Below are 9,023 nucleotides of genomic sequence, written 5' to 3' on the forward strand. Positions count from 1 at the left end.
AAAGAACAAACAATCCAATTAAAAAATGAGCAGAGGACCTGAATAGGCATTTCTCCAAAGAGGACATACACATGGAAAATAGACATAAGAAAAGATGCTCAGTGTGATTAATCATCAGAGAAATGCAAATTAAAACCACAATGAGATATCACCTCACACCTGTCAGAATGGCTATCATCAATAAGTCGACAAACAACAAGTGTTGGAGAGGACGTGGAGAAAAGGGAACTTTATGCATTGTTGGTGGGATTGCAAATTGGTACAGCCACTATGTAAAACAGTTTGGAGCTTCCTCAAAAATTTAAAAATAATACTACCTATAATCAAGCAATTTCACTTCTAAATATTTATCCAAAGAAAACCAAAACACTAATTTGAAAAGATATATGCACCCCATGTTCACTGCAGCGCTATTTAAATAGCCAAGATATGAAAGCAATCTAAATGCCCATCAATAGATGATCAAGGAGGAGGTGGTATATATATACAATGAAATATTACTAAACCATAAAAAAATAAATAAAATCTTACCATTTGCAACAAGGTGGATGGACCTAGAGGGTATTATGCTGAGTGAAATAAGGCAAATACCGTATAATTTCACTTATATGTGGATTCTAACAAAATAAATGAACAAACAAAATGAAAACAGACTCAAAGATACAGAGAACAAACTGGAGGGGGGTTTGGGGAGCTGGGTGAAAAAGGTGAAGGGATTAAGAAGTACAAATTGGCAGTTCCAAAATAATCACAGTGATGTAAAGTACAGTATAGGGAATATAGTCAATAATATTGTAATAACTGTGTATAGTACTAGGTGGGTACTAGTCTAATCAAGGGGATCACTTCATAAATTATATAAATGTCTGACTACTATACTGTATACCTCAAACTAGGATAAAATAATATTGAATGTCAACTCTAATCGAAAAATAAAAATTTTTTAAAAAGTGAGAGCGGAGGACCTAAAAATGATGTAGACGATAAAGGCTTTGTTCATCCCTCTTGCAATCACATCAAAGATGGGACACAAACAGAGCAAACAGCAAGCAAAGTCACCTGGGATATAGATGAACAGAAGCCCCACAACTAGGGAGAGAAATAATTAATCAACCTGCATCAGTAGAAGGTAGGAGGGGGCGAAGACACGAGGCTGCCCTGTCCAAGCTGAGTGGGACAGAAGCTACTGCAGCAGGAGCCAGCAGCTGCAGATGCCTCTTAAAGGGGCCGTGTCAACAACCGGACTTTCGCGGTGACAGACTTACTAGCTCTGAGCAGTAGCGGCGGGTCAGCTGCTCAGGAGGCACCAGGGACTTACAGGAGGACACCGAGTTGTTGGAGCAAGGGCTGGAGGCAAGGCTTTCTCCTGGGCAGAAGTGCTGGTGGTATCCATTGTTCCTCTGTTGAGCCTTCCCGTCTCCCAGTGTGTGAACTCAGTGCCGCTGTAGCTGAGACTTCATCGAACTGGACAACAGAGATCACTCTGCCCAGAGAATTCCCTGAAACTCCGCCTCCCCCAACTCACAGCCCCACTCAAACCACATCCAGGTGTATCTCAGTGAATCTGGTGCTCCTCACTGAGCCAACCCCAAGACCCACGATGGTGGCAGCTGGCCTCAGTTTCTGGCGTAGCCTCTTGAGGCAACTATAAGCATAGCACCTGTGGATTGCTTACTGAATCTTAACAGGTGGCATCAGCGGGGCATAGGCTGGGGTTAAACTTGGCCTGTAGCTGAACCCCTACTACATAAAGCCATGCTAATAAGACCAGGAGACTTAGGAGCTTTTTTAGTACATAGAAACAGACACAGAAAAGCAGCCAAAATGGGAAGACAAAGAAGCAGAAACCATATGAGAGAACAGCAGAGATCCAGATATAATGGAGTCAAGTAATCTAACATATTCAGATTTCAAAACCCAGGTTATAAAGATGCTCAATGAACTTAGGGGAAGTGTAGATGAATTCAGTGAGAACTTCAACAAAGAGATAAAAAACATAAAAATCGAAATGGAAATTACAAAAAAGAACCAGTCAGAAATGAAGAATACGATATCTGAGATGAAGAGTATATTAGAGGGAATCAACAGAGTGGATAAGGAAGAGGATCGAAACACTGATACAGATGATGGGGAAGCCAAGGACACCCAATCAGAACAGCAAGAAAAAATAAGCCAAGACTATAATAATAATTTAAGGAGCCTATATGACAAAATTAAATGAAAAATATCTGGGTCATAGGAGTACCTGAAGGGGAACAAGAAGTTGAAAAGCTATTTGAAGAAATAATGATGGAAAACTTCCCTAACCTAGTGAAGGAAATAGACATACAACCCTAGGAAGCTCAGAGAGTCCCTAAAAAGATGAACCCAAAGAGCCCACACCAAGAACCCACACACTATAATTAAAATGCCAAAGGTTAAATACAAAGAGAAAAATCTTAAAAGCAGCAAGAGAAAAGCAGTTAGTTACCCACAAGGGAGCACTCATAAGACTGGCAGCTGATTTCTCAAAAGAAACTATGCAGGACACAACGGCTTGGCACAAAATATTCAAAGTGATGAAAACCCACGCTCTACAATCAAGAATTATTTATCCAGCAAAGCTATCATTTAGAGTCAAAGGACAGATAAAGAGCTTCCCAGACAAAATTAAGCTAAAAGAATTTATCAATGCCAAGCCAGTATTATAGAAAATGTTGAAGGGACTTCTTTAAGGAAAAAAAAAATATGTATCAAAACATGAATAAAGAATGATAATAACTACATTCCTATCAACAAGTATCTCAAATGGAAAAGAATTTTCCAACCAAAAGATAGGGTGGCTGAATGGATAAGAAAATAAGACCCCTACATATGTTGCCTATAAGAGGCTCACTTCAGATTAAAAGATACAGACTAAAAGGAAGGGAATGGAAAAAGATATTGCCTTGATGGACCTCGAGGGTATTGCACTGAATGAAGTTCGTCAGATAGAGAAAGACAAATATCACATGATTTCACATACATGTGGAATCTAAAGAACCAAACAACAACAACAACAAAACAATGGAAACAAACTCATAGGTAGAGAATATTTTGAGGGCTACTAAATGGGAGGGGTATTGGGGGAGGACAGTGAAAAGGGGCAAAGGGATTAAGAAGTACAAAAGGATAGTTACAAAATAGACATGGAGCTATGAAGTGTAGCATAAAGAAAATAGTTAATAATGTAATAAATATTAAGGGGGAAGAGGGGTACTAGATTTAGTGGGGTGATCATTTTGTGAGTTATATAGATCTGTAATCACTATACTGTACAACTGAAATTAATATATTATTGTATGCAACTAAAATTGAAAAAACATTCATTGAATTGTACAATGTAAATAGGAGCAACTAATTATCTATTATATTTCAATAAAGCTGGGAAAAAATGAAAAAAAATGAAAGGAGGAAGAGTACAGAACAGGGAATCTATGAACATTGAATATTAACTTACCACACTAGGATTTTCTGTATTCCTAGCTTGTTAGTGGCATGCAGTGCTTAATAAAAGTATGACAGCTATATGAACAAATGAATGCTATGAAGAAGAGCCAAGAACTACTGGAAAATACAGGATCATCCGCTTCACTTCCCACAGGGGCTGGAAACGAATGAGTTGGGTGTGCACTCTGCAGGGGGCAGGGGAGGCGGTGGAACTGGCAAGGGAAGCCCAGGACTGCTACTCTGGCTCCCTTCCACTTTCCCTGTATGATTCTGGTTTCCAGAAGTCAGTATTTACTTAACTCCTCCTCTAGAGTCCAGCAAGAACAATTCATCAAGAAAAACCCAAAGCTGCCCAAACTACTGGCCAAGTAAACAAACAGCCAGGCCTGAAAGCAGACAGCAGGCACCCCAGCAGACTCAGGATTGCCGTAGCAAGGTTTAGGCAAAGCATGATTGTGGCTTAGACCAGGGTAGTAGGAGTAGAAGGGGGATTCTGGTTACAGTTTGATAGTAGACCTGACGAGACTTGCTAAGGAATTCCTCATGGGGTGTGAGAGAAAAAGAAGGGTGAAAGACGACCTAAGGTTGTGACCCTAAGAGGCCTGAGACCTACATCATGCCATCCGTGAAGGCAGGACTATGTCTTCTTCTTCCTCACTGTAGTCCTAGGGGTAGAGAGTGGGTACAGTGCCTGGCTGATGATAAGGGAGAGAGGAAGCGGACCAGGAAGAGAGGAAGACTTGGTGAGGGGGATAAGAGGAGAAAGTTCCCATGCCGTTGATATCCCTAAAGTCCTGCCTCCCCCATCAAGTCTTCTTGGACTGACCCAGAGAGGCCTAGTGGCTTGCTGGGCCCTTCTCAAGGGTATTCTACAGCCACCTGCCCTCCCATCTTCCCAGCCCCAACCACCATTCTTGAGCAAAAGCAATGTATTGGCAACCAGCCTGTTGAGAACTGGTTTACGGCTTTTCCTTCACCACCAGATTCACCTTCACATGGTTAGGCTATAGATTTGACTGCTATAACAGGTAACCCAAATAACCATGATGTAATGAGAGAGAGCATTTCTCCCTCAGGTACTACTCTGTACATAAGTAGTCCAAACTGCTACGGCAGCTCCTCATAGTGGAAACCCGTCACCAACTATTTTTGCTCTGCCATATCTGGGGCTGGCCAGATCGTATGGTCTCAGGCAGCTTATCACCATATCCATAATCTGGACAGCCAGGAGGAGGAAGGAAGAGGGAGTGACGTAGCGGGAAGGAGAACCCTGGCTTTTAAGGACATGCACAGAAGTTAGACCCACCTCACAGCAAATATCCCATTGGCCAGAATTTGGCCATGTGGCCAGCCTGGCTATAAAGGAGCCTAGGAAATAGGGATTTTATTCTGGGAAGTCATGTTCTCAACTAAAATCCATTGACTATGGAAGGAAGGAAGGGAGGAGAATGTGAGGAACAAGTAGCAGTTCTACCACACGGGTATCCGAACCAGTTCCATCTGACCTGAATGCAACAGAATTTTTCAACTTGTGAAGCATGTTCACTCATAAAATTGTACTTGATCTTCACAATACCCTATGAGGTATAGGTAGTTTAATAGTTTTATCAGACTTTATCCATGAGAGAACTGGGGCTTAAAAATGTGAGAGGGTTTGCACAAGGTCACAGGCTGATGAACAACTGGGATTTTAATGCAGACTTTCTCTCCAGATTCCATGCCCTCACTCCTCACTAACAGGGCACTTAATGGATAATTATTGTGATGTGCGGGAGAGATGACCCGCTACCACTAATCCCACCACCATTAGAATTTTCCCGGAAAGACAACAACTGCTACAGACAGAACAGCTGCTACAGGTGCGACTCAATAGAACACAGACAATACCCATCATTCTTACTGAAGAAAATCTCCACCCACCCCTGTACACACATGTCTGTGTGTGACACCGAAGTAGAGGAGACATAATCAAGCAGCCAGGACAGACCTTGAGACCAGCAGGATTCGGCCAACATCCCCGGTGCAGATGGCCTTCTTGTCAACAGCAGCATCTAGAGTTATTGGTTGGTGTCTGTGCCACAAGGTTGTTAAATATTTTTCATGTCACCCCTCATAAGATCTGTTCATGGTCAGTCCCAACATGTCTTGTCATCTTGGAGAAGCTCTTGGAGCTTCAAGTTCCACTTCTACAAAAGAGATGGATGAGCCATCATACTCCTCCAAGCCATCCTCGGATGCTGAGCAAAAATCTCTAAAGATGTACAACCAAGAGAGTTGACAGCCAAGTTTCCCCCCAGGCTCCTCTGGCATCTTTCACCCCAGCATGCTCCCTTCGATAGGCACAGTCTGTCCATGCCAATTTCCACTCCTGAAGCTACAGCTCCCACCCCTGCCCAGCCTGCAGACCCAGCCCACTACAGTGCGAGCAGGCTTGGAAGAACTGTCAGAAATCACAAGGCCTTAGAATATCGGCACAGCATAAAGACCATTTAATCCCACAGCCACAGTGACCCCGCATGGCAGAGCCTTGATGAGCACTCACAATGTGTGGGGCACTGCCTAGGCTCTCTGTATGTTGCTTTAAATAATTCAGAAGTGACTGCCTCACTTTGATCCCAGCTCTGCCAACTAGAACTGTACGGCCGCAGACAAATTGAGTAATCTCTGTGCCTCTATCTCCTCATCAGTAAAACAGAGATGATAACGAGAGCTCTACCTCCTAGGGTCATTGTGATGATGAAATGAGCTAATACAGTTGATTTTTTTTTAATTACAGTTGGCATACGACATGATATTAGTTTCAGGTATACAACAGTGATTAGACATTTATATAACTAAGAGTAATCACCATGATAAATCTAGTAACCATTTAACACCATACATAGTTATTACAATATTGTTAACTATATTTTTATGCTATACTTTACATCCCCATAACTATTTTGTAAATACCAATTTGTAATTCTTAATCCCATCTCCTTTTTCACCTACCCCCTAACCCCACTCCCATCTAGCAACTGAAATGTTCTCTGTATCTTTGAGTTTGTTTCTGTTTTGTTTGTTTAATTTGATTCCCCATGTAAGTGAAATCATATGGCATTTGTCTTTCTCTGTCTGACTCCACTCAGCATAGTACCCTCTACCAACCATGTTGTTGCAGATGGCAAGATTTCATTCTTTTTTTTTTACGACTGAGTAATATTCCATTGTATATATGTACTGCCTCTTCTTTATCTATTTATTCATCGATGGACACGCAGGTTGCCTCCATATCTTGACTATTGTAAAATAATGCTGCAATGAATATATGGATTTTCATGTCCCTTTGAAGTCGTGTTTTGGGATAAATACCCAGAAGTGGGATAACTGAGTCCTTTTTTGTCTTTTGTCATAGCCTTGTTTTAAAGTCTATTTTGTCTGGTATAAGTATTGCTATCCCAGATTTTTTGTTTGTTTCCATTTTCATGAAACACCTTTTTCTATCTCTTTTCTTTCAGTTTATGTGTATATTTCAATCTGCAGTGAATCTCTTATAGGCAGCATATGTAGGGTCTTGTTTTCTTATCCATTCAACCACTCTAGGTTTTTTTTTTTTTTTTTTCTGAAAAAGATTTATTGAGGCAAGGGGGCTTAGTCCTTCTTGGCTTCTGCCTTCCTCATGACTGCAAGGACGCTGCTGGGCTCCTCCCGCTTCCTCTTGGCACGGATGTGTGTCCCCACCCTTTTCTTGATGAATTTCAGGGCCCGCTTGTCCTTAGAGACCTTGAGAAGCTCCACGGCACACACTCATAGCGGGTAAAGCCACCTACCTCTCGGATCATGTCCCGCACGGACTTCGTGTGCTCGGTGAGGTGCCCGCCATGGCTGTGCCTCGGCTTGCTCACGTTCTTGGTCACCTTGTGACCCTTGTTGAGGCCCACGGCCACTGAGTAGTGCAGAGCCATGGCTGCCGCTCCTCAAAGGCTGCCATGGCAGAAGGGCCAGCCACCCTAGCTTTCGATCTGAGCATTTAATCCATTTACATCAAAAGTAATTATTGATAGACATGCACTTATTGCCATTTTATTATTCATATTTTCTTTTCTTTTCTCTTCTTCTTAAAGAAGTCCCTCCAACATTTTCTGTAATACTGGCTTGGTGTTGATAAACTCCTTTAGCTTTTTATTTTCTGGGAAGATCTTTATCTGCCTTTGAGTTCTAAATGATAGCTTTGTTGGGTAGAGTAATCTTGGTTATAGGTCTTTGCTTTTCATCACTTTGAATATTTCATGACAATTCCTTCTGGCCTGAAAAGTGTCTGTTGAGAAATCAGCTCACAGTCTTATGGGAGCTCCCTTGTAGGTCTAACTGCTTTTTTCTTGCTGCTTTTAAGATTCTCTCTTTGTCTTTAACCTTTGGCATTTTAATTATGATATCTTGGCATAGACCTCTGTGAGTGCATCTTGTTTGGAACTCGCTACATTTTCTGGGCTTGTACATCTATTTCCTTCAGCAGATTAGGGAAGTTTTTCATCATCATTTCTTCAAACAGGTTTTCAATTCCTTGCGCTCTCATCTTCTTCTGGTATCTCTGTGATGCAAATATTGGTATGCTTGATGTTGTCCCAGAGGCCCCTTAAACTCTCCTCATTTTTTTAGATTCTTTTTTCTTGTGGCTCTTCTGATTGGGTGTTTTCTGCTACCTTAGCTTCTAAATCGCTGATTCGATCCTCTGGCTCATCTACTGTCGATTCCCTCTAATGTAGTCTTCATTTTGGTTATTCTATTTTTCATTTCTGACTGATTCTTTTTTATGTTTTCTATCTCTTTGTTAAAGTTCTCACTGAGTTCATCTACTCTTCCCCTAAGTTCTTTGAGCATTCTTATAACCAGTGTTTTGAACTCTGCATCTGGTATATTGCTTGTCTCCATTTTGTTGAGTTCTTCTTCTGGAGCTTTGTACTGTCCTTTCATTTGAGATGTGTTTCTTTGTCTCCCCATTTTGGCTGCCTCCCTGTCTTTGTTTCTAGGTATTAGGTAGAGCTGTTACATCTCCTGGTCTTAATAGAGTGGCCTTATATAGTAGGTGTCCCATGGGGCACAGTGGTGCAGTCTCCCTGGTCACCTGAGCCAGGTGCTCCAAGTATGTCCCTTGTATGGGTTGTGTATGCCCTCCTATTGTAGTTGAGCTTTGGTTGCTGTTAGCATGTCAATGGGAAAGATTGACCCTCGGGCTAATTGGTTATAAGAACTGGCTGGTGACTCCAATGAAGAGCTGTTGTATAAGGGCTGACTCTAGGAAGCAGAATTCACTTTAGCAGGGCTCTGGTGTCTGCACAGTTTGCCCTTTGGGTATGTTGTCTTTGGATGTGACCCTGGGTTGTGCTCTGGCTCAGACTGAAGCTGGCCACTGAATGTGCACGCTGGGGCCTCCTGGAAGAGGCTCTGCTATCACCACAGGCCAAGTTCAGCCATAGCCTGTACACTGCCCAGGGCCACCTGGCATGAGCCACCAAGCAATCCACAGATGACTGTAACCCACGCTGGGCTTGGATGTGCCTCGAGAGGCCAAGCTA

General features: G+C 42.2%; 1 pseudogene; it reads right to left on the bottom strand.

Moving 5' to 3' along the window:
• Positions 1-7,051: 7,051 nt before the first annotated feature.
• On the bottom strand, positions 7,052-7,412 carry LOC120611741 (60S ribosomal protein L36-like; annotated as a pseudogene).
• Between the last annotated feature and the right edge of the window lie 1,611 nt (positions 7,413-9,023).

Source organism: Pteropus medius, unplaced genomic scaffold, assembly GCF_902729225.1.
Source record: "Pteropus medius unplaced genomic scaffold, Ma_sr-lr_union100, whole genome shotgun sequence".
Classification (NCBI taxonomy): Eukaryota; Metazoa; Chordata; class Mammalia; order Chiroptera; family Pteropodidae; genus Pteropus; species Pteropus medius.